Source organism: Vulpes vulpes, unplaced genomic scaffold (assembly GCF_048418805.1).
Source record: "Vulpes vulpes isolate BD-2025 unplaced genomic scaffold, VulVul3 u000000899, whole genome shotgun sequence".
Lineage (NCBI taxonomy): Eukaryota > Metazoa > Chordata > Mammalia > Carnivora > Canidae > Vulpes > Vulpes vulpes.
The window spans coordinates 1,534,460-1,562,203 of record NW_027325780.1 but is presented as its reverse complement, the minus strand read 5'-3'; positions in this window follow the sequence as shown (position 1 = coordinate 1,562,203).

Sequence of the window (27,744 nt, the reverse complement as noted above, 5' to 3'; positions counted from 1 at the left end):
AGAGTGGCGGTTGCTCAGTAATATATAGTGCCCTGATGGTTTATGTTGATGGTGTACTGGCACAATTCACATCAGCCATTCTTTTTTTGCCTTGAACTGTAAAGTGCAATAGCTTCTGAATTTATATTTGTAACACTTTTAACCACTTAAGGAGTTATTTTTAACCAATTCACACATATTTATGTTATTCTAGTTCTATTTGATTTGAAAATAAATATAAAACAACACTGCCTGTAAGGTCATGAACAGGTAGGGAGCTCTTTGACAAGCAGCACAGCTGATGCAAGTCATAAAAAAAAACAGCAACAAACAACAAGAACAACAACTGTTATTATTTTTAACAGTACACTTAAAAGGGTGCCCTTTTAAAAAAAAGGGTGCCCTTTTGAAGTAGTAGGTATAGTGGTTAAGCACCTGGCTTCTGGAGTCAGACTGCTCAGGTTTGAATCCCAGATCTTCTGCTGGGCTTGTGACCTAGGCCAAGTTGTTTTACCTTTTTGTGCCTTAGTTTCCTGATTTTTAAAATGGGGAAAAGAATAGAAGGAGTATTCTGGGGATTATATGAGATAATATACAGAAATATATAGGATGGTAAACTATTAATATAATAATGATGCTTTGCAATATCTCTAGTCCTTACAGCAACTCTGACAAGTTATTTTTTCCTTCAAATTATAGATATGGAACTGAGTTTCAGAGAAGTTGAATGACTTGCCTTAAACACAGAGATTGAAAGTTAGGAGTGGCTGCCTTCAATTCTTGAATTCATTTCACTAAGTTTTGTTGTTTCAGGATTCAAGCTATTATTATTCCTGTTTCTAGTGAAGGTTTAACAAGGGAACAATGTCAGGATATTTAAGTTCTAATTTTTCATGGAATATTTTTTAATGGTAATGCAACCGAATATAGTATGCTAAAAGAAACCATTATCCAGCCTACAAATTGTTTTTAGGGGGAGAGAGGATTAATATTATCACTGAGTAATAAGTGTAAAATTTATGGAGTTTAAGTTGAAATTTATTTATAATTTAGAGAAAGAAGAATTTTTTGAGCGTGGATGTTGCACACAAACTGTCCCACACTCTCTAGAGCCAATTTAAATTACGTACACATTGATTATCCAATCTGAATACTGGTAAATCTTACTTTAAGCTCCTATTAATACAAATACTTACTTTGCTTAATTAATCAATTTATGGAGATTATGAAAAAAGTATCTCTCTCTTTCAGACTGTTCCTCATACTCAAGATTTTTAGTGGCAAAAGCCATTGAAATGTGAGTGCTGCCCCTTATGTAATTATGACCCTCTTGCCATCTGGTTCAGTCTATGTGTATAGTAGAGGGTTAGTAGTTTGTTGAATGGTTTTGTCAAGACTATCTTTTGTACAGCCTTGGCTGCCCTTAAACTTTTTAGAACCACCTCTGGAGCTTTCAATACAGCATTAACTTTGGTATCTTGCTGCCATCTAATCTCCATGTAGCTGCAGTTTGACATGTTTGAACATAATGTCAACACTGTCAGACTATGGAGGCCTGTGATATCAGAAGCAAGACAGTGAGATGTTCCCAATACCTAAACTACCCCTGTTGTGAAAGTAGGGGCTAAAACCCACTGAGAGGAAAAGAGTCAAGTACAAAGTAGAAGGCTTAACACTTATATTTGAGAGCATTAGATTAAGTTGTGATCTCATCACATGTAGTACTTAGTTTGGCCATGGTCTCTCCCACTCACCTGGCCGGTATCCTGGGAATAACCCCCGCCCCCCCATCCAACTGTCACACCCCCTTTTAGTCTTTGGATCCTGTCTTATTACTCTGAATTTTATTTATTTTTTTTTTAAATTTTTTTATTTATTTATGATAGAGAGAGAGAGAGGCAGAGACATAGGCAGAGGGAGAAGCAGGCTCCATGCACCGGGAGCCCGACGTGGGATTCGATCCCGGGTCTCCAGGATCGCGCCCTGGGCCAAAGGCAGGCGCCAAACCGCTGCGCCACCCAGGGATCCCTACTCTGAATTTTAAATTGTTCTCCTGGTTCATCCCTTTACCTCACTGCCCTTGCTGTTACACTTTTTACAAATTTGGAACCACAAACCTCTTTTTATGAATGAACATGTCTCATATTATTAAATAACATTCAAAACAATTTTTGTGTCTGTGTGCTACTTTATTATATGGTTCTGCTCAATGAAAAAATTCCCTTATTTTTGTTTAGCTGATTACCTCTTTTTAAAGTTTTTATAAATGATGTTTCTATGCATATTATTTAGAAACATATCTTGGGCTAGATTTCTAAAAATAGAATTTCTGACAAGTTCTCAGTATATTTTATAGGCTCTAGAAACCTAGAGGCATATTTCTTTTCAAAAAGGTTACCAATTGGGGATCCCTGGGTGGCGCAGCGGTTTAGCGTCTGCCTTTGACCGGGGGCGTGATCCTGGAGACCCGGGATCGAATCCCACGTCGGGCTCCCTGCATGGAGCCTGCTTCTCCCTCCGTCTATGGCTCTGCCTCTCTCTCTCTCTCTCTCTGTGACTATCATAAATAAATAAAATTAAAAAAAACCAAAAAGGTTACCAATTTATTCTCCCATAGGAGTATGATAGTATCCATCTCACTAGAACCTTGATTATTATTATCTAAAACAATTTTGTCAATTCAGTAGTTAAAAAATGTTATGATGTTATTTTAATTAATATTTTTGAATGCTAGTGAGGTTGAGCAGTTTTGTGTGTAACTGTGTCTCTAATTTTTAGAGTTTGTAATGTTTGAATAGACATTTTGCATATTAATGTAGTAAAATCTGTTTTTCCATCATGTTTTCACTGGTTTTATACTGATGAAATACTTCTATAAACTGAATATTGATCTCTATTTTATTTCTGTTTTATAACATTAAAAATATTTAACTCTTTAATTAATCTGAAATATGTCTTGGTGTACTTTGTAAATAGGTTTCCAATTTATTTTTTTCCAAATATGTAATAATTTTTCCTTTGATTATTTAATATGTTCTTTACTGTATAAGCTACAGTTGTTTTATGGCCATCTAATTATTAGTTCCATTGATCTGTCTGTTGATTTTTGCACAGGTTCTCAATTTGTTTTAAATACTGAAACTTTACATTTTGATTTTTAATGGAGTGAGTGCCCCTTCACTGTTCTTATTTTTCAAAATACTTTTTATGTTTGCGTTTATATTGTCTGTTAATTTATAGGAATTTCAGAATAGTTTTGTCCTGCTTTTCCCCAAAGTATCCCACTGAAAAGGACTGATACATTTAAAGTATCTTGTGTCTTTATTTAGATTTAATTTTACATTTTCAGTAAAGTTGTCTAGTTTTAGTCACATAAGTCCCACACGTGTTTTTGACATAGTTATTTGTAGGCATTTTATATTCTTGATTGCTACTTTGAATGGGATATGTTTTTCTATATTTCTTTTCCAGCTCAATTTACTGGTATACATCTTTTAAATAGTTTTGTCATAGTTCCCACTGTTAACTTGGGCACCAGAGGGAGCTGTGGTGTAGTGGAAAGAGACTATCATGAGAAGGCCGGAGTCTGAGTGCTGGCACTGTAAATCATTACTTCCAATGTAGCCTTGGCCAAATCTTCTATAAAATGGGAGAGTTCCCCCTACGTTTCAGAGTGTGTTGGGAAGATTCCTGCAGAAGTATTAATGTACACAAGCCCCTTGGCAGATGATCTGGAGGGATTGAGGTTAGGAAACCTTGAGAGGCAAGTACAAGTGGGCAGCTAATTCCTTTACTGAGGTGTGAGGCAGGGCTTAATGGGAAATATGGTCTTACCTTGAGAGGGGGAAGAAAGAAAAAATCATTAGCAACATTTTTAGGATTTGATAGTAAAGTCAACATCAGCTTCAGATTTTTTATCTTCTACTATTATAGTAGCACATGAGCCAAGACGGTAGGTTATTAGGATGGCAGCATGGTGTTGTGAAACAATGATCTGGGAGTCAGAGAACATGGGTGCTTGTCCTTACTGTGCTATCCTGTAGGGTGATCCTGAGTGATTCAGTCTTTTGGGAACTCAGTTTGTTAATATGTAAAACAGAGAAGTTTAAGTATGAGTCAAGACAGTACAGACTAATTAAAGATTGGTTTTGCAAATAAAATTATGTTGCTAAGTGGAAAACCTGATTTATTCTGCATGTGCTTGATGGTTTACTAGATTGGCTTCTAATGCCTTGGTGTAGATACATGATGCCTGATTTGGGTGAATTTCCCGTATTCTCTAAAGTTATCACTGACAGATCAAAAATCATGGATCTTTCAGGAAAGCTTTTTTGAAAAATAAAAGTAAAAATGTTACAGTTTTTAAATTCAGATATATTTTTTAAAAATCATCAAACTGTTCAACTGTTCATGTCTTTTAGACTGTTAAAGTGTTGACAGACTCTTAACTAGAGCCTCAAGAGGAGCAGTGTTGTAATCCAATGAATAATATCCACAAATCCGGGATCATGTTGGATATTATTACTCATTACCATTGTGAGAAAAGGATGATTAAACTAATAGTTACTGGGAGACATTTCTGGTGACAGGAAGCATTGATGAAAATAAACTGACTTCAATATACATTTAGAATCGGGAATAATGGGACGTGGCAGGAAGCCAATAAATGAACATGGCCCTCTGCTCTAATCAATGAATTACTTTCCCTCTTCTCTCCCTCCTCTTGAGAGCAGCACAGAAACCTTAATGAAAAATCAATAGCCCTCTGTAATTCAAAACTGGAACCAGTCGTTTGACCTGCCTTTTTTTTTCCTTCCTTCCCTTTTTATTCCTTCCTTCCTTTCTTTTATTTCATTATTTTTCTTTCCTAAGAGACTATCTTAGTTCAAGTCAGAGTTTAGTTATAAACAGCAGTTATTTAAAAAGCTTACAGAAGAAACCCAATATCAATCCACAATTTATGCCTGCTGTTAGCGAGGCTTTTCTTTTTTGGCATGTCAAGACATGTTGGGCTTTAGATTTACTTCTCCCCATAGTTCCTGCTTCCAATCTCAATCTTAAGGATTATATGCAACAATCATTTGTTTTTTTTCTTGATGGTTCTTATGGCAGTTACTGCTACCAGTGCTGTAGACGTTTTAAAACATAGGTTTCCAGTTCTGGATACTATCTTTAGGCGATCTGGGTCTGAATGGGAATCAATTTTTCTAGCAGCCCTCACTGAATACCCTCTCTAGCATCTGTTAGCTGTTCAGTCTGTGCTAAAAACAAGTCAGGACCCATAAGCCCTTGACCTAAAAGCAATTAGGACAGGCTGAAAGGGAAACTGGGATGTAGGTTTTAAAATTATGTTTTCTGCTTTTATTTCAAATCTATCACAATAGAGGACAGAAGTCTTTAGGATCTTTACTAGCCCATATGCAATGAAATGCTGGTAAATCTTCAACAACTGGCTCTCTTATTGGGGACAGCAGCTCTTCTCTGTAGGATTTGTTAATTTTCTTGATATAAATACTCCCACCATGGCTGATTTCAGGCTACCAATGTAACTGTCCTTGAACATGGGATTGGGAGGAGATGGACACAATTAGCTCAGATTGACATCTGGTGTGACTGTCCTACTACACCCCACCACTATATGGTACCTAAATTAGAAAATAGTATCCTTTCTGGGTGGATATAGCATGGTTTAGTGAATGGTATAGGAGATGGATTCAGTTCCTACGTCACCCCTTGACCAAGCATGATAGTGTAAATAGATCAACCTGCACAACTATGTGTGAGCTCTGGGAGTTCTTAGCTTGAGGTTTGCAAACACTGAAGGGCCCCTAGAATTTGTAACCTTTTATACAGTCAGTTTGTGTGTGTGTGTGTGTGTGTGTGTGTGTGTATGTAAATGGGCTTTTATCTGGGGAGAGGATCCATGGCTTTTATCATATTTTCTTTTTTCTTTTTTTTAAAGATTATTTATTTATTTATTAGAGACACAGAGTGAGAGAGAGAGAGAGAGAGAGAGAGAAGCAGAGACATAGGCAGAGGGAGAAGCAGGCTCCATGCAGGGAGCCGATGCGGGACTCGATCCCGGGTCTCCAGGATCACGCCCTGGGCAGAAGGCAACTCTAAACTGCTGGGCCACTGGGGCTGCCCTTATCAGATTTTCAAGAGTACCTTATCCAAAACTTAAAGGCTTAGAAATTTTGATTGCATTCGTATGAATCTGGGGATTTTGAGAACTACTTTTAAATGCAATTTTGTAGGATATGGAGCCATAAGACGTAGTGAGATCCTTGAATTAGCAGCTTTCTAGAAATTAAGATGGCAAGATTTGGCAAAATGGAGGCAAACTGGAATTTTGATAGACCTATGCATTTTTGAATACCTCATAGATAGATGCAGTATTCACATTCTGTACAATGATGCAATCAGAGGGCAGCAGAATTTGGTTTTTCTGCGGTCACACATGCCAATCTCAACAACAGGCATTAAGAAAATAGGAGAATATTCATTAAAATTTAGGAGAATATTCATTCCTTTCTGTCCTTTGTAAGTGACACAGCACTTTAAGGATCATTGATTCTTTTTCTGACTTTACTCCAGGGCTGGGCTTACACTCAATTTATTGTCATTTTGCTCAGGCTCATCCTGCACAATTTCTAGTGTTTGGAAAATGTTTCTCATGGCAGTATCTAATATCTGTGATTGCTGTTGGAGGGCAAGGAGTGATAAAGGGAAGACACTGCTCTCCTTTTGTGGTTGAGGCTATGTAAGCCAGAGTTACAATCTAAGAGTATCATATATAGAGAGGTTGAAAAGCAATGCATTTCTGGAGTGCTTCAGATTTTCAGTTAATCACCCAATGGTGAGGCCCATAAACAGATCTCATTATGACTATTTAGAGATTCAGGAACTAAGATTCATAGGGCTTGAGAACATGCTCCAGGAAACCGAGAGTTAGAAGCAGAATCAGGCCCCAAACCCAAATCTTCTCAAATCTTGTCTATTGCTCTTTGCACTACTCCTATTGTTGAGCTATTGTCACACTCTTGATTGTCCAAGAGTTGAGGGTGCCAGTCTATCCATGGATGTGCTGAGAGTAAATCTCAGGACTGCTTATTGGAGTGTAGTTATTTTAATATTCCTGAAGACATTTCTGAAGGCAACATTTATGAGCAAGAGCATTTGAATCTTTGAATCTGGGGTAGAATTCTGGTTCTGCCTCTTACTGGTTCTACAACCAATCTGAGTCTCTCTTTTCTCTTCTGCATAATGGTTACAATAGCACTTCCCCCAGGATTGTTTTGAAGATTAATGTACATAAAGTACTTAGATAATGCCTGAAAGCACATAGTAAGCATTCACTAAATAGTTAACTATGGCAATTATTAATACTATGTTCAATATTTTGGTCCACTTACCACAATGAAAACACTATCTAAATGTTCAAGGCCATAATTTATTGGAAGGCATTGTATGACAAGCTTTATTTAAAAACAGCTGTACGGGGCAGCCTGGGTGGCTTAGCGGTTTAGGGCTGCCTTCAGCCCAGGGCGTGATCCTGGAGACCCAGGATTGAGTCCCACGTCAGGCTCCCTGCATGGAGCCTGCTTCTCCCTCTGCTTGTGTCTCTGTCTCTGTCTCTCTCTCTCATGAATAAATAAATAAAATCTTTAAAAAAAAACCCCAGCTGTACTAAGATTATACAAAAGATTCCAAATAGAACCACATGGCCCATCAAGCTTTGTGTCTACTTTCTAAACACCAGAGGAAGCTACCCAAAGGAGCCTAATGTAACAAAGAAAGTAAAGGAAAAAGAAAAAGAAAAAGAAAATGGAGCAGACCCTTAGCTTCATCAAACCACAAAACTCTCAGGCATCTATACTAATATTTCTGATGACCTTCATTTCCAGCTTTGCCTAGGTCCAAAAACTAATTGACTGGCATCTCTGCTTATTTTTGTGGGCTACTCCTCCTTGCTTTCACTGAGTGACGTATTACATGATATTTCTGTTCCCAGATAATATAATCCACATTACTGCTGAGTTATAAGTACTTTCCCTTATCACAAAAATCCTGCTGCTTGGTCAATGATAACCTATTCTTCTTATCTATTTTTCTCATAAATGTGCAAAAGGTTTCCCCTCTGCTGGACAGTTCCCTTCTGCTTCTGTGCCCCTGCTTCTGCTACATTGTCTGTTTGCTGAATGCCTGGGCTGCTGGCAAGAAGGCAGGCTCCATTCTTTGGCATGAAGCTAAGCACACTCACTGTTGCCAAGTGACCATGCATCACTACGCTTGTATTTTAGGTTTCTGGGTGTCTTATCCCTTGACATCTTCTTAAGTCCAAGCAGGGAGGAGCAGTGTTTGAAATGCTCGGAATGCTGGGGCAGATGGATGCATTCCTGGGGGGGAGGCCCTGAGAGCTGGCACAGACACACTGAATCTGCAGTCATTTCTCCTCCATCAAGGTCATAATGGGGTTCAGTTGGCATCAAACCCCCCTGTTTTTCTCCCTTCTTCCCAAAAAACCTGTTCCAGTTGTCAAAAAGACTTCCTTTAATTCCTTAAGAGTATTTTCCAGATTTCTTCATTACATTATAAAGGCAAACAGCCACTTTCCGTTTTTTTACTCAGTTTTTTAAAGCTTTCTTATTCCTCCTTCCCTCCCTTTATTCATCTCTCCATCCCTCCTTCTCACTTTCTTTCTCTGTTTCTAGAGTTATCTTTATTTGTAAGTTTTAGTGGGAGGGCGTGAACTTTGGAACCAGGCAGTTTGGTTTTGAATTCCAGCTTTACCACTTATTAGCTTTATAATGTAAGGAAGATATTTAACCTGTGACTCAGTTTATGCATCTATAATATCTGGATAATGATAGAACTTAATGTATAGGATATTCTGATGATTAAATGAGTTAATATATGTGTGAGTATCACATAGTGGGTCATAAATTTCTGCTGTGACTTTATTTATTATTTTATAATCCAGATTTATGCCACATTGACTAGAGACATTTTAGGGTACACTATGATGATGTTTAAACTTAGAAATGAGAACTATAAATACATAAATAAATAAATTTTTAAAATTTCTGTGAATATTCACTCTATTAAAGAAATAGAAAAAAAATATTTAAAGAAAAAGGCATTTTCCAGAACATACTTTGGTGTTGACATTTTTAGGATCAAGAAAGCACAATTATCCAACCCTGAATACTGTTGGCTTGGGTTGTGTGCAACCAAATTAAAATACGTAGGTAACTAAATACAACCGTAGGTTTTCGCTGCAATCTGCTATATGTATTTTTGGGGTTTCAGTCCCAGCTGTTACATGTATATTTAGTTAAATAATGTAGCTATATAAGAACAAGTGTTATGCCTATTTTTAAAGGCACATTGTTTTAATTGACTGCATATATGTTTTATTTTAGTCTGTGTAGAAAGTACTCAAACTCAGGGCTCATTCTGCATGGATACTTGCAGGACTCGTGAGCACTGCTGGATGCCAGAAAGTGCATTTGCTCCCAGGCTTTCTCCAAAGGCTTTGGTTAGACCTTAGACTCAGTTTTTCTAATGATATAGGTGTCATAGGTGTTCTTTTTTTTTTTTTTCTCTAGTAGACCATTATGTAGGTCTTCTTGGAGTTAATAACTGATAGATCTTTTGCATTCCAGACCGTGGCTCCCCACACTTTATAAACTTTATTTGATTATATTTCTCTGTCCTTAATCACTTAACTCATCAGTGTCCTGTTTGCAAAATTAAGATAGTATACCTCAACTACCTGCCTCACCAAAATTGGTTAAGGTTATAACAAACCATCTGTGATATGCCTTAAAACATTTTAAGGACTATTTTTAGAGGATACTTTCAAATGCTATTTGTCACCATACGTAGATTTGTAGAGGAGGTCCATTTTTGTTGATACACTGGGAGAAATGCATATTTAGATTCAAAATCAAATTATCAAATGGAATATAAACAGAGAAAACATCAAAATGTATTTTTAATACTTTGGCATTTTCACATGAGTTCTTGCCAATCAGTTTCCTTTTTATGGTTATAAGCTGATTTTCCTCCCCTGTTAAGAACAAATGCCCTTTATTTTAATCAGTTTCCACTTGCTGACAGCTTTCTTTTTATAAGAATTTCAAGTGCACTATATTATGTGGAGTTCCTGTTTGCCAAACTGTGCCCACATAAAATCATATTGGTCCTGTCAACTGATAGACATAACTTACAAAAAGAAACTCTGGTTTGGAAGGCTCGAAAACTGAAAGTTGGCTATCAGTAAGATTTCATTTGCTTCCAAATCTGAATTCTGTTTTTGATGGAAGAATTAAGGGTATTATTTGTGTTAAAAAATTTTTTTATGGATATCAAAACATACACTGCATGCTTCACTAACATTCTGCTCCAAAAGGTAAAATGCCCAATGCCATTTGTGAACTGGGGCTGGGGAAGGAGAGAAGACTAGATGGCCCTGGACATGGATATCAAGTGGAACAATTAAACCACCTGGAGAACTATAGACATGGAAATATGACAGGGGGTCTTTCATTGCCAGTTTGCTGATTAAAATCTGGGCTGAGTCAGAAGTGATTGTAAGCCATTAGCATCTTACCCTTGGCCAAGGGCCTACTGAAAATAAAATAAGTATAAAATGGGCTTGTTCAGCTCCCCTGGGCCACAGCCCATCAGATATTTCTCAATGCTATACTCATTAGCAATGTTTTTGGAGATAGAAACTTAAGGAAACTGAGTTCTCATCACCCCCTTTAATTCTGAATGAACAGACTTGGCAGGATGAGTCTTATCTCTTGCTCCTAGTGACAGTCACATAAATGAAGGGTTTCAGAGTCTAGACTTGTCAATCCATCACCTTTGGTGAGCACCACATAAAACAAACAGTGATGTACGTATCAAGGCTGTTGATCTTTTGTGAACTAGAATGACAATGTGCTTGCAATTGGAGGATGAGGGCTGGGAAAATGGAGTAAAAAGGTCTCATCAATATACCCGATTTGAGTAACAATTGTAGTGAGTGTTATGGAGACACAAGGAAGGGAACCAGCCTATGTTGGAATCTCAGAGGAATGAAGTTGTTATTTGGTTGTAAGACCATTGCCTGTTTTGCGGACATGCATACATTGGGTTCTTGTGTGTAATATCCATACATATACATATGTGTACTAAGAAAAGCAAAATACTGTTTTATGACATGGACGCAGTTACAAAGGTGTGAATATACTGAGGGAGGCTAACTCCACAATGTATGAACAAAGGTCTTGTCCTTTTTTATGATCTTATTTTCTATAAAGCCATGGGCAGTATAATATTAATTACAACAATTCCTGTCTGAGTTGAGATTTGGTATTTGGAGGGCTGGCCAGTGGAATGGAAAGAGCTCTGTACTGGTGAGCAGGAGACTTCTTTTAGACCCAGCTGGCTCACCCAAAAAGCTGTGTGATAGGAGGAAGCTTCTTAACCTCGCTGGGCTTCCTTAGCTTGTGGGCAAATCAGGAGTTTAGGTAGATGATCTCTGGTCTCCCTTTTTAAAATTCTGTGCTTCCCAAATAATTGTTATGGTGGCGATGTTGGTAAGAATTTTAACCTTGGTTTTTACTTGGTGTAATTTCTGACAGCCTTTCTTTGTCTTCTCCCTCCCAGGAAATCCTCTCATATTTTGCTCCTTTGAGGTTTTGTTTTTGTTTTTGTTTTTGTTTTCCCTAAGAAAGGAAAAAGTGAGGAAAGTGATAAAAAGAGGTGAGAAAGAAGCAGAGCACTGGCCAAGGGTGCCAAGCTGATGTTCTGCACTCCCAGCCAAGGCTCTGCCCTGACGTGCCCACCTGGCAGCCAGACAGGAGCACCTCTCAACCTGGATGAATGCTGCATATCACAGTCAGGGAACAGCTCAGGGTTATAGCTTCACTTTATTTGTTAAACAAAAGGAAATAATTAAAGCAGGTATGGAAAAATTCCCTCCCGAGCCTGTACTTGATCTGCACACTGGCTTGGTTTATTAATTGATACAAATTTCTGGTTCAGTTCACCTTGTGTCCATTGTCGCACAGTGATGTGTGTGGTCAGGGTCTGGCGGGGGGCGCTCAGGGCTGCGCACCCTGTAAGGTATGGCTCCTCTTCCTGAGAAAGGCAGTCCCTGCAGCTGAAGCCACAGAGCCAGATATTCAGGGCACGCAGAAGAGAGCAAGGGAGGAAGCCAATGTTGCTGATCCCACCTAATGTCCCTCTATTGCCCTCCTTCTTCTTCATGTTCATGTTTTCCTGGTCCATTTTATTCCCCCTTTTTCTTATCCCCCATTCCCTTAAGTAGAGGTGACACAGATCAATACCTTTGATGGAAAGTAATAATCAGGCCTATTAAGTGACAAAGGTTTACTCTGTAACAGCTGTGCTGGCGGGAGAGGAGAGCTTGTCTGACTAATGAATCATGAAACAATCAGGCAGTAGCCATTTGTGTTTAGATCTGTAAATATGGTGTGGTTCAAGTGCCAGACCATTGCCGGCGCTCCAGCTGGGGGCACAGATGGTCCGCATTCAGAGCAGCACGAGTGTGAAGAAAGGGTTTTTTCCCTGTCTCTGTCCCACACTGCCCCTCTCTGAGCCTCAACTCAGCTATCTCGAAGAGGAACTTCAGAGAAAGAAAAGAGACTCCTTTCAGGGCAGGAAGTACCTCTACTGTGCATTTCAATGTAGGTCACCCAAATACTTGAGGCTCCTAAGTGTTCCGCCTGAGAGGAAAGAAATACTAAGGGAATATCACTATTTTGTATTCCCATGGGAAGATTTGATGTGCATGTGACTCTAAATGTCTGTTTGCTTTGGCACTCCCAAATAGATTTCTTTATGCTTTTCTTACCCATTGCTATACTTGACCTCCTGTTTTGTTCCTAGCTGTGGGCTGAACAAGTCGAGAGGAAAATATATTCCAAGATGAGAAACTCACGTTTACATACAAAACTAAAACTATTCTGTGTAAAAATATATTAGTAATGTCTGTTTGGATTCTGTTTCTCTTAATTCTTGAAGTAAGGCTCTTCATCTTCTTCTTCAAGAGATTACAACATCAATAGCTAGTCATCCTGATCTTAATCAAATGTGCTTTTGCAGTTTTTTGTTATTGTTGTTCATCTTAGCTGAGAAAGCTTTATTTTTTATTAGGCATGGATACTGAGCTTCCATTTAAAAAAAATCAACATTTAGATCATTATTGTTTGAATCATTTATTTATTTATCTGTTAATTTCCTTGATGAATCCATTTGTAATTAAGTATTTTGTTCCGTAATTTCTTTTGGTGCTCTAAAAGCTTTGTTACTGATCAGTTTCTGGTGAATTCCTTGCAATTCTGGTGAATTCCCGCATTCTTTCTGTGGCATCCTTTTAACAATGGGAAACACACTCTTCACCATTTTTTTTTCTCACCTTTAAAACGTGTAGTAAAAAAAGAAGGTCAATATAAGGGAAATTTATAAATATCTAGGAATAGTTAGGAAAGACAGATATTTGAAAGTATATTCTGGAATTTATATTTTTCTCTTTTTTGGGGGGGGACTTTTCTTCTTTCTTTATGGAGAAACTAATGAAGATATTTTTCAGGATGAGCTACAACTATTGAAATAAACCCTATCAATTTTTTAACTGAAGTGCTAAACTCTTTGCTTCTGAAATTACAGGTATGTATGAAATACTTATGGGAACACTGAATTGTGGTAAAATAGGTTGAGTGCTGTCTCCAAATTGTTCTACATAGCTGCCTGGAGCTGGCTGACTCTTTGTTCCCTAGAGATGGGCTGGTAGAAAGATGACTTAGATTTGGTTTACAGTTGCTTGTAATTTCAGTTTATTATTGAACCAGGTAAGAAGCAGTGCAAAGTACATGATAGAAATTAGAAGTATCAATGTGTGGAAATGGCTCCCCCTTGGCCTCCACATCTCCTTTAGAGCTATGCCCATAGTGGGATGGTCAGGGCCATTTGATGAAGGCAGGAACTTATGGCATGCTCAGTGCCATCTCTGATCCCCAGAAGGTCATCACTCAAGGATCAATCTCCTTGTCATCCAAGGAAACTCTTTCTGTGCCATGGCTGCATGTTTTATATCCTAACTGCATCTCTGTTTATCAGGTTTGGAGCAGATCTGGCATAGCACAACACAAATCCACTCTGAAAAGCAGTGATGATGGGCCCATGACTTGTCTTTATAGGCTGTACTCAACACTTAGCCCCTCTATCCCAGACACTTTTATTTTTTTTTTAAGATTTATTTATTTATTTGGGAGTGGGAGCAGCAGAGTGAAAGGGAGAAACTCAGGCAGGCTCCATGCCGAGCGTAGAGCCTGATGTGGGGCTTGATCTCATGATCCTGAAACTACCAGCTGAGCCCAAACCAAGAGTTGGATGCTCAACTGACCTCATTCCTCAGGCACCCCCCACCCTAGACACTTTTAAGTATATCATTTCAATGCTTGGCAAACTTGGCGTAGTGCCTTTATAGAGGTCCATTTTCAGATGTTTTCAGTTGACTGATATATCTCAGTCAGCAATACTTAAAAATTTGAGGTCATAAATCTCTGAAAATCTGGTGGGACACATGGACCCTCTTCTAAGTATCCATCTCTAATAAAAAATAAAGCTTACCCTGATACATAATACATAACATTTTATCACACAGTTTTAGAGGTTTCCAGAGTCTCCCAGAGCCCACTCAAAATACTTAACTGCATATAGATTCATCAAATAAATTAATAATTAAATAAATAAGTGATTCAAGCAATAATGACTTTAAATATTGATTTTTTAAAAAATGGAAGTTCAGTGTCCATCTCTATTTAAAAAAAAAAAAAGCTTTCTCTGATATTTGTATATATAAAATTTTACCACACAGTTTTAGAGGTTTCAGAGATCTCAGAGCCTCACCCATGGTCCCCAGGTCATGGCCTCTGTTTCTCTTCTGTGTTTAGCTACCTAATCAGTCCTGCCCTACTTTGGGACCAGATCCTTCATTTTCACTTCAAACCCATGTCATGTTCTTATTCTCTATAGTACCTGACTCCCAATTTTATTCTTATCCCTTCAATATCTTCAGATCAACTCTTAATTTTCTAATTTCAATTTTTGCTTTAATTTATGATCATTAATGATCACCCTACCCTTGAGAACCTGCTAGATGTTGTTCTTTCTAACCCTGATTGCTAGTCATCATTAGCAACCCTGAAGGGAGGTTATATCCCATTGCAATAATAAGGAATTTGAGGATACTAGAGATTAACACCTTAGTATGTATTTTTCCTTAAACTGATTTTTATTTTTATTTTCTTAAATAAATGCATTAAACAGGAAAATATTATCTCACTCCTGTAAAAGAAAAACAAAATAACCAATTTAATTGCAAAAGATAATAATGAAATACATAATACATAAGTATGTTTAAGAATCTGCATACCATCAAAACCACCCACAGCACACCCTGTAACGTAACATTGCCCTTATGACATACTCTTTCTTAAATTAGTGTTTTTTCCCCCTCTCCTTCCCTTCTCTCCCCTTGCCTCTTTTCTTCCCTGCTTAATTATCCGTCTTCTCCTACTCCTACCTCCCATTGGCTTGTCTCTCTCCTTTGAGTCCATCTTACTCAAATGGAATATGTGATCTAGCCTTTCATGCTGAATCACCAGACTCTCTTAGGTCAAGAAACTCAGTAGTGTATTCCCTGTCCATTGTGTCTCTTCAGTGCAGATATTAGCAATGGAAAGGCATTATCTAGCTAGTCTTGCTCATTCTAACTCTAGGCAGATGGAGGAAGGTGGTTCTGTCTAATTCACAGGCAACATCCAGGTATGTGGGCTCCTGCTACCTGAGGTATTAGGCTCATTGTCCAGAGAGCCAAGGCATTGGACAGATGCCAACCACTTCCTTTCCCAGACCTTAAAACATTCATGGGTTCTGTCCCCAGCCCTTCTTTTCACTTAGTGTATCTCTTTTCCTGAGATGATCTCTGGCAGTCCCATGACTTTAAATAAATTTGTATATGTTTTGTCTCTAAAACTTATGTTTCCAGCCTGGATCTCTCTCTCTTTCTACTCTTGCACCATTTCTCTCATGCAGCAGAGTTCTTTTCAGAAAGGGGAAAGAAGTCACATCACTTGCTACCTAAAGACACTGGGTGAGCTCTTTTGTTCCTAGAAAAAAATCCAAGCTCATTAACACATGGGTACTCTGGGCCCTAAGTATTCTAGTCCTGCCTACCTCTCTGATGTCATCTCTCTCTGTGTTTGCCTTGTCTGTGGATCCACAACTATACTGACTTTCTTTCTGCATCTGGAACAGGTCCAGCTCATTTCTGCCTTGGAGACTTTGTACTTGTATATTTTTCTTGGGAAGTTCTTTTCCCACATCTTTCCAAGCCTATTTTCTTTTCATTCAGGACTCAACTCAAATGTTACCTTGTTACCCTTTAGCTGTCCATCCAGCCCTAAAGCTTACTGTTTCATCTTCATAAAACTTATCCATACTCAAAATTCTTTATTAGTTTAAATATTTATTGTTGGCTTCCTCTAATTAGAATGTAAACTCCTAATGTAAGAGAGTCTTCTTGTCTTGCTCCCTGCAGAACTCCCAGAGCTTTGAACAGTACCTAGCAATAAAGGGTCATCAGTAATATTATTTGGCAGGCTGATTATTCCAAAAAGACTTCAGCTTCTTTGTCATAGACCTTACTATGAAATGTTTGCTAAAAATCTACATTTCAGGAATATACCGGTGGCCTTCTAATTCCAAGATGCTTTTGGTTGACAAGATGTTTGACTATCTGGTAGAGAGGCACAGTGGGGACAGCCTGATCCACTCAGTAAGAAGCCAGACAGTGGTACAGGGAAAGCTGTCAGAATCTCTGGAGGATTTTAAAAGGTAAAAGTCTGGATGATAGCTTTGGGTTGGGAGTTGGTGGTAGAGAAGGCTGTTGGGTGAGCTGAATTTCCTTCGAGTCCTTTCTATTTTAAGATACATTAGGAACTTTCTAAGACTTATTCTGGAGGTTGGAATCTATTCAATCCAGTGCCATAGTACTTTTTTTTTTTAAGGTTTTATTTTTGAGAGTGAGAGAGAGAGCACATGCTTGCGAGCACAGGGGCAGGGGAGAGTGGCAGAAGGAGAGGAAGAAGCAACTTCCCTGCTGAGCAGGGAGCCTATGCTGGCTGGCTGGATCCCAGGACCCTGAGATCATGACCTGAACCAAAGGCATGTAATGTACTTAACCGATTGAGCCACCCAGGCACCCAAGTGCCATAATACTTTTATGTACTTTGTTTATATATTAACCTTATTACCTGGTTCCAGTTTTTATCGTATGTTTAGTAAAATCCTTCTGTTAGTGATATTCCTCTCTTTTTTCTCTCTCCCGTACTCTTTTATTTTCTAGCTATTGCAGCTTTCATTAAGAAAACATACTGAGCATAAGAAGAACCAGTGTTTAAGTCCTAGACTTGAAGTTTACTCTCCTTTTGTCTCAGATCAAGCTAAATCTTAGTTTCTAATCTGTAAAATGTGGATTTTACAGATTGGTAAAATGGTCTGGATTATTCTTCTAACTTCTGTGATGTATTTATCAGCTTTGTGAGTTACATAATTTGCTTTGATTTCTTTTATGATTTAAATAAATATCAAAATATTAAAATAATGTTCACTTTCATACCTAATTTGTATTCACAATACAGTAATCCTTTTCTTAAAAATGGCCTTCCCAAATTAGGTAAGCTTCAGGCCCCATAAAACCTGGATCTATTCCTGCTGATGATAAGAATTTTTAAGGGATCCAGGCCTTTACTGAGTTAAACTTACTTCATTACAACCAATATTGAATTTGGAGGAAACAGAATCATATGGTGCCCCCAAAGCACTATAATTCCAAGTATTTTGTGCTTTTGGTAGAAGAGGTTCTACATTTTTCTAAACTTGTTATTATTTTGTAGTTGAAAATAAATGTTTGACAGAGCAGATTCTGAGTAGCTTCAGGGTAAAAGCAAGAGGATACAGGGGTTCCCACCATAGGAATCAAATCTTGTATATGTATTTGGCATCTGTACAACTCTAGTCTCTAATCTCACCTCCTTCTATTCCTACTGGGACTGAAGTAGGATTTAAAGGCAACATTCAAGATAAGAAAATGAGAACAGGAATTCAAAGAGCTGTTTATTATAACCATTCTTGCTACCTACTGAAGTCCCAATCTTCCTTCTCTACTTAACTTTTTTCCAAGGTACTTATTATTACTGTATGACCTTTTAATCTTTTGTTTAGTGTCTATTTACTCCAACTGGAATGTAACTCAGTGATGATAGTAATATTTTACCTATTTTATTCACTGCTATGTATATATATATATATATATATATATATATATATATATATATATAATTAAAACACACACATATGTATATATGTATGTATAAAATTTAAAAAATTAATACCCTTTAAAGAAATGGGCATATTGTTCTAAGCTATTAAATCCCTGGAATAACCATGCATTTCTGTCACACTGATAAATGCACTAATATGAGCCTATGTGTAAAAGGTGAATTAAATTCTGTTCTTTCTATGTAACTAGGAAAGAAAAAATAAATTCTTTTAGGTGGTGGCATGGATAAGGATTTACTTGCAGGTAGATTATAATTTAAAATTGACTTCTGAATTTGACAAGCCTTTTGACCTGCATTCAGAACATTTTGAGAGGGCTCATGCCAGCAAATTACAATTCTGTTTTTATCAGCCACCACCTGCAGAGCTTTAGTCTCCAGCTGCTGCTTCCCCACCCCCCCAATCCACTGGAACTTTTTATTTAAAATGGCTGTAGACCAAATAGCATTGACTAAGAAAAGAAAGCAAAAGGGTAGCATTACCCTAAAACCATTATTTTATTGGGACAAAAGAGCAAGGTTTTCTGAATCAACCTTGAGAAGTACAGATATTGAACACGTTAACAATACTAGCGTTCTTCCAAAAAAACACATTACACCCCACCTCACTGGGTCTATTGAGTGAAATGTCATGCAAAATGAAAGGAAATAAAGAAATCCAAACTGTTTCTTCTAACAAGGTGCCATCAATAATGCCCACATGGGCGATTGTTCCCTGATTTAAGACCTTGTCTCCTTCATGCATCCACTTAAAGCTGTTTGGGTGGTGGAAACGCCCCCCCTTTCCCTCAAACAGGATGTTAGATTAAGAAAAATTTGTCCAGTTCTGCTGGCCTGTCCCTTATCTGGCCAATTTCCTTGGGATTCAATCTCCTGATTATTTGTAGTATTGAATTGCTGATGTTCATTTGTACTCTTAAATGTAGACCCTGTACAGGTGTATTTACATATAATAGGAACTTTGTTCTAATTTTTAAATAGAGGGGCAGCCCGGGTGGCTCAGCGGTTTAGCACCACCTTCAACCCAGGGAGCCCAGTGCCTGATCCTGGAGACCCAGAATCGAGTCCCACATTGGGCTGGCTGCTTGGAGCCTGCTTCTCCCTCTGCCTGTGTCTCTACCTCTCTCTCTCTCTCTGTCTCTGTCTCTGTGTGTGTGTCTCATGAATGAATAAATAAAATCTTTTTTTTAAAAAAAGTCTTAATTTTTAACTAGGAAAATTTTTGCTTTTTGAAGGCATTTTCTTAGGAAGAGCAGTCAGTGGAGAACACAGCTGGCTTTTGAAAATTGAGTTTCTACTGGAAGTTTCCTGCTATTATCTTGACAATCTTATTATTATCAAAGCATTTGAATATTAGATATGACAATGAACACTCACTGCAGGGAAGAGAGGAACAAGGCCATAAATGGGAGGGGGCCACTAACAATTGTACCCCCTGTTGCAGCCATAATAATTTAATATTCTCATACTGGGAGGCTCCATTTTGCTTGGCCTGTATTGAGCTACTCCATGTGTTGTTTCCCTTTGGCCAAATCATCAGGGTAGTCCCTTGAACAGCCTGTAAGATTTCAAATAAGGATCATGCTGATAATGGCCTAAGGGCAGGATTTTTGTTTTGCCTGGGAGTCAGTAATTTAACTGTTACACTGAGGGAGGCTTCTGGATTTTAAACAGAATTGATTTCTATTGTATTAAGGTTGTATTAAAGTTGTTAGTAGATCAATAGTTTTTCTTCTTATTGACTACTTGTCTCTTCCCCCCAAATTGGGACAACACATCCACCAAAAGATAGGGACTAGATATATTGAAATTGCCATGTGCAACCCTGTTTTTGGTTTTTTTGAAACTTTGTAACTGGAGATATATGAAGTATATTTAACTCTTTCATCTAAATCTCTGCTCAGTATCAGGAGATTTAAAGCTATCATGTTGAAGATGCTAAATAGAAGAGAAAAATTATTCTTTCATGTAATTCCTACTCTTGTATCTTTCTTGGTATCAGTGCAGAGGATAAACTTCCCTGAAGCCTTTAAGACGTTATCATTTGAAAATAGATTGGTGAACTCTGCTATATCTTGGCATAGTATGGTACAGAATATCTGTAAACAGAAATTGTCTTAATCTGTATTACATGAAAGATTTTATTATATTTTTATACCATAACATCATACTATAACAAACATTTGGAGGAAAATTGTTACAATGAGTTCCAGGGTATTTCTGAAAGGGAAGGGGGGTGGGGAAGATTAATATACTTTCTTCTTTGTTTTTTTCTTTTTTAAAGATTTTATTTATTTATGAGAGACAGAGAGAGGCAGAGACACAGACGGAGGGAGAAGCAAACTCCATGCAGGGAGCCCGATGTGGGACTCAATCCTGGTACCCCGGGATCACGCCCAGGGGCCGAAGGCAGGCGCCAAACCGCTGAGCCACCCAGGGATCCCCTACTTTCTTCTTTGTAAACTGATTTAGACGGGGAAATAGTGGTTTACTCCGAGGATATGGATATATAAGATTATAGTGCTAAATTAGGATGACTTGATCAACATGTGGTTTTTGATTATCATGAGTTGTCTCCAAGAAATACTTTTAAAAAGAACAAGAAATGTTAGTAGAGCTGTTAAACATTTGGTCCATTGTTTTTATTCATTTTGATCGAAACAGTGGGAAGCTCTCACTGAGAATGCCTGGTTTAAAATACCACATCACCATGGGAAAGTGGATATTTCAGTTACTTTTTTTCAACTGCAGAATTTGTTTTAAGAATTTGAAGGCTTTACCTGTTGATAAAGGGATTTTTTTCTTGACCATACCTCAGAGCAGAGTTTAAGCAATGTGAGTTCATTAACAAATGTCAGGTTGTGGTTTGAAATGTTCCTTTAAGATTTTCATGACCACAGGGGTCTCATTTCTTGTTTTGGAATCTGGTGACCTCGCACATGAAAGTCAGAGGGCATTGTGTTTTTCTGTGCATTTTTGTGTTTGCATTTGTACTCAGGATTGTGAAAAGAATTATAATTACCAGTCTTCATCTCATATTTGGCTTCATAGAATATTTGTACATGAATTATTATTGGTACATTTATGCTAAGTCCCCATGGAGAACAAAGATTCTTTAGGAAATAGGTTCTGACCAATAATATGACCATTATGATAAGAAAGAATGTAGTTTAGGTTAAGGAGTAGATCATCAAGAGTGATATCTTACTCTTTCTTTGTATGTTCTATGTGTGTGTATAAAGTGCTGAATGAGCACAATAGCTGAAGAAGAGCATGAAGGAAATTCTTTTTTTCAATAAGAGCTATAACTGCTGTGGTAGAGTATGTGTAGATGTCTGCATCTCTCTTTGAACACTGAAAGTTAGATATCTAATAATCATTTTTAAAAAATGAGATGTGAAATAGACACATTGAGTATTCTATGTGATGTTTGCATTTTTAATTTTTAAAAGGCCCAACATTGTAAACTTGGGTCTAAAGAAAGTAAAAGAGTAAAAGATAAGGGGGAAAAAAAAACAGATGCAGAGAGACATTAATAATTAAATTAATTCAAGCTCAAAATAATTTAAAAGTTCTAGTAGGGAATTTTATTGGGGAAAGTGTAAGATAAAATTTCCATAAGTTACATTTGCTAAGTCCTTGGTGGTAATTGTATTAAAATTGTCATCTAATGATTGATGCTGAGTATGTCTAGCAGGGCCACTGGTTCCTCCTGAGAAGCTCACATTTTCTTTAAAGTCTCACTTGGCAAGCATCCCGTTTTACGGTGCTAACTTGGCACAGACATTACAGCTAAAGGAGGCAGAATGGCATAGTCATGAGGCACATGGACTATGGAGCGCATTGCCCTAGGCTCTATCCCAGCTCCACCAATTAGTAGTAGAATGATCCAAAGCAAGTTATACCTTCTTGTGCCTAAATTTCCTTCTTTATAAAATAAAATAAGGCTGATATGAAGATTAAAGAAGTTAATATATATAGGGTGTTGCAATGCATAGCATATAGTAGATTATTTTAGCTCCCTGTGCCTCAGTTTCCTACTTTAGGGAGAGTAATTGTACCTTTTTCAGGGCTATTGTTAGGATTTAATAAATTGATATAATGCATGCAAATTACTTAGAACAGTGCCTGGCACTAATTTTAATGATCGTTAATATTCTACAGAGTAATGATCAGATTTTCTGAACTCCTGGGCAGACCGGGTGGCTTAGGGGTTTAGCGCCACCTTCAGCACAGGGCATGATCCTGGAGATCTGGAATGGAGTCCTACATTGGGCTCCCTGCATGGAGCCTGCTTCTCTCTCTGCCTGTGTCTCTGCCTCTCCTTCTCTCTGTGTCTCTCATGAATAAATAAAAAAAATTTAAAAAGAAATGCCCAATTTGAAGTCCTTGCACTTTGCGGCCTTATAAATAACTTCCAATTATTTTTATTCATTCATTCATTCATTCATTCATTCATTCATTCAAAAAATATTATGATTCCTCTGTCCCTGGGCTGGGGCTGGGCCAGGTGTTGGGTACCTTAATAAGAATGTGTTTTTAAAATTCTTCTTTCTTTTTTTCTTTATATTTTTTACGATTTTATTTATTTATTTGAGAGAGAGAGAAAGAGCATGAGTGGAAGGAGGAGCAGAAGGAGAAGCAGGCTCCCCGCTGAGCAGGAAGCCTGATGTGGGGCTCCATCCTAGGACCCTGAGATCATGACTTGAGCCAAAGGCAGACGCTTAACTGACAGAGCCATCCAGGTGCCCCCAGAATCTGCTTTTAAAAACTGTTTATGTGATCCTGCCACACTGTTTCCATACTGTGGGTTGTTAACCATACTATGGGTTGTGGCCTATTAATAGATTATAAGATAAATTTAATGGATTATGACCAGAATTTCTTAAAAGATGAAGTGGAATTGAAAATAGCAGAGTACACTGCATATAGTATTGAAACTTTTTTAATACCTCTATTTCAGTATGTATCTCTAAGACACATATATTTGTCATGTGAAATGTGTTATTTTAGATCATTATTGAAAAAGTTTAAAAAACTGCACTCAGCCGTGATCTGCATCTCTCTGCACTTCCCCTCCACTCCCCTATCTTCTCTCTTGTTCACCTTCTCCAACCTGACCCCTTTGCCTTCCTTTCAACTTGCCAAGCACACTCACCTCTCAGGATCTTTGCATTTGTGACCAGCTATGCTTTGAAGGCAGTTCTTTCAAATATATTTCCTTCGTTTCTGCTCAAATGTCACATTCTCAGAGATTCTTTGTCCTGACCACTCTGCATAAAATAACTCACCATGTGGGGCACCTGGGTGGCTCAGTCGGTTAAGCACCTGCCTTGGGCCCAGGTCCTGTTCCCAGGGTCCTGGGATGGAGCCCCTGTTGGGCTCCCTCTGCTCGGCAGAGAGTCTGCTCCTCCTTCTCCCTCTGCCCCTTCCCTGGCTTATGCTCTGCTCTCTCTTGCTCACCCTCTTTCTCAAATAAATAAGCAAAATCTTTTTAAAAAAATTAAAATACTCACCATATTCTCCATTCTCTCACTTCATATTCCTATCCTTTTTATCCAACCTTACTTTATTTCTAGAGACTAGAGCTTAAATGGTCTCTGACATATTATCTCTACCTGCTATGATTTGTCAGTGCTCTTGTTGTCTTTCTCTCCCCATCAAAATGAACACACCATGAGTTCAGGACTTAGTTCTGTTCATCACTGTACCACTGACACCTAGAACAGTGTCTCGTTTTTTTTTAAAAAAACCCACAAAACTTGCTGAATAACTAAAACAACAAATAGATAATAAATTTAAAGTGTCGTATTGGTTCTTACTTTATTGTATATAAATGCTGTTGGAAGGATTAGTGATTTAAATTAGTTACACAGCCCCCAAAGATTTGGACTCTCCCCAGCTTTTCAGTGTCATCAATTGCTTTTCCTTCCTTTTCTTTCTTTTTTCTTTTTTTAAAACATTTTATTTATTTATTCATAGAGACACACACACACACACACACAGAGGCAGAGACACAGGCAGAGGGAGAAGCAGACTCCATGCAGGGAGCCCGATGCAGGACTCGATCCCGGGTGTCCGGGATCACGCCTTGGGCTGGAGGCAGCGCTAAGCCTGCTGAGCCACCGGGGCTGCCCCCTTCCTTTTCTTTTTTCCCAAGTTTATGATCACTGTGCTCTGACAACTTGGAGATCTCAGTGGTTCTACAAATATACAGAACTGCCTCACACATCTGTGCCTTTGCTCACACTATTCCTTCTGCCTAGAAGACCTTCCCCCGCTCTTGCCTCTTCACCTGAGTGTGCTGGCCCCTCAAGATTTGGTTTGAACCTCGTCTTTCCTTAGAAGTCCTCCATGATCCCCCTGACTGAGGAGGATGCTGCTTCTCTGTGCTTTATATCACTCTATGTATTTTAAATACCTATTTTTGTGACTCTTTGTTTATGAACTACTTGAGAGCAGAAATGAGTCATTTTTATATTCCTAGAATCACCCACAGTGCCTGGTATGTACTAGGAGCTCAATAAACATTTCTTTCATTGAAAGGAGATATGTTTGAAATTTCAGACAGTTTATTAATTTATCTGAATTATTTTCTTGAAATTGACAACTAAATTCTGTTTCATAAGTTTATAAGATCCTTGGTCCATTAATAAAGGCAGATGTTTTTGTGGCTACTTTGTTGTTTTCCTTTTCTTAAAAACTCTTTTGACTGAGGAGAGAAGTTAAGTAGCTTGGATGAAGGAAAAATGGAAAGGCATGGATGCAAGTTTTACCCTGCATCTTGTTTTTCTGTTGCACATCTCATTTGTCTGACGATGTGTATCAATGGGTGGGTTCTTCTTGCTTTTGCTTTTTTTCTTCTTTTGTCTGTCTACTTCTAGAGAACTGATCCCTAGAGATGAGAAAGGGATTTGAGTAAAATGTGAAGTTGTCTTTTTAGATCCTGAAAATACACTGGTAAAAGATTTAGCCAAAATGAATATTATGGATTTTGTTTGGTTTTCACTCCTATTTGATGTTTTGAGTCCTTTTTGCCATGGAAAATTGAGAGTTGACTGAACATGTCAACTACCCAACTAAATATAACCTTCTGAGGAAAATTTATTCTTTGCACTCCTTTGCCTTTTTATTGTGATGAAAAGAGAGAAGAGGAAAAAAAAAAACCCCAGAGACTCAACGGGCTGTAACTTTAATAGGTCATTCCAGCCAGTGCTTACCTTCACAAAATTCTGATAATACAGGGAAGACAATACAGTGATCAAAAGCAGTGATGAGATTTTTTAGCAGCATTAACCGTCATGACCTAGCAAAATGAAAGAAAATGGTTTAACAGAACTGTCAGCTTCAATATAGCTAATAAAGGCATGGATAAATGTTTATTACATACCGGAGACAGATCATTTCTGTACAGAAATTGAGGATGACCTTTACTGATAACTCTTATCTGCCTGATATCCTGAGAGAGAGGGAGAGACAGAGGGGAGAGAAGCATATTTGCTGCTATTTATGAAAGAAGAAATTATCATGTGCAAATAAAACATTTTAGCAATGATTATCTCAAGTCACCCTCTTGCCCTCACTTCCATCCCCACAGATACACTTCATGGAGGTATAATGTATATTCCTCTTTAGGGGACCAAATATGCCTCAAAGTAGCATTGGTAAATTCATAGAAATTCTTAAAAATCTGAAAAAAACAATGAATAGGAGCACATGGATATGAGTAGATATATCAATAACATTGACTCCTACTTCTTTCTAAGACATAACAAAGATATTGCAATTATATGACACCCTTCTAATAAAATGGTCTCAATTGTAACTATGAATTTCAAAGAAATTAGTAATAACCAATCCTTGTCCATTCTGCCATAAATTAATTTGCTGATATCCATAAGGATGTTTAGAATTTTTTAAAGACTATGCTATTTAAGTACCGTTACTTATTGATATTAGTGTTTTTATTCTTACTGTGAACCTACTTGAGCTGATGATGGTATAGATATTGGTGGAGGTTTTTATTTTTATTATTATTAATTTTCATCCCAAAAGGAGATTTCTTGGTACTTGCTTATAATTCGAATTGTCATAAAAAATATAAGTGAACATTTGATGTGATAATTTGGGTAATTTAAGTAGAAAAAGTAGATTTACCTGAAATATTTAAACTCTAAGCTTGTTTTGGTTTGGAGATACATATCAAATCTTGTTTCATTGTTCCTGGAATAGTTCCTTGCATCTGGTAGCTGCCCAAGACATTTTAATTAATGACAATATTTATGGCAAAAAGGAAATCTTAGACACTTGAGGATTTTTCTACATATTCTTATTTTGAGACATGCCTTATACATAGGATTAGTTTCACTCTGAAGTTAAAGTTTTCTTCAGAAGGCATAAAACCTAACATGCATAGTAGATTACGAGTGGGAAGAACAGGCATGCAGTGAATGGAACTCATTTGACATTGAAATTGATAATTCTTGTTTTTAAATTAAATTTGATTTAGTAATGGAGGTAGAACTGGAAACCTCTTATCCCCTTAGCTCTATGGCTTATTAATTGTTGTTTTTTCCTTCCCCTAAGAGGCTCACTTATTTTTTTCTATTTTTTTACATGAGCCTACAGGCAGCTGTTTTGCACACCTAATATGCAGAAGCTCTGCCAAAAGGGTTGGTTGTATTTAGGACCCATCATTGGCACTTGGTGCTTAGAAAAAGGCAGTGACTCCTCTCTCTCCCTTTCTCTGTCTCTGTTTTGCAGTTGCAGCTGCCATGTGTTCCCTTGGCCCATTTGGGCTGCTCTGAGCCACTAACTCTGCCACTATTAAGATAGGATGAGTTTTCCAGAATGTCACACGGGGCTTCTTTGGCACTTAATATTGAATATAGACTCCACTGAGGCTGAAAAAGACAACACAAACAAAATCTTGCAGATGAGGTAAAACAACAGTTTGTGCCTTGTCATAAACATGTCATTTTGTGCGTCTGACCCGATCTCCACACCAAGTTTTCCTCGAAGCACTGTATCTCTGTTGACATACAGGAACTGTTGGTGACACACACACACACACACACACACACACACTCAGAGAGGGAGAGGGAGAGAGAAGAAGAGCAAGTACAAGCATCAGACATGGAAATCTGTCACTTCTCTTTGATCTCAATAGCTGAATTAATTTAGAAATTATTTGCAAATACCTGAGAGCAGAAAGGAACTATAAAGAGGTCTTCTAATTATTTCTATCCACAGTCTTAAACTATCTATCATGTTTAAGAACTGGAACTATAAAGAACAGTAAAGTTGTAATTTGATGAAATTTTATTTTGATGAAGAATGA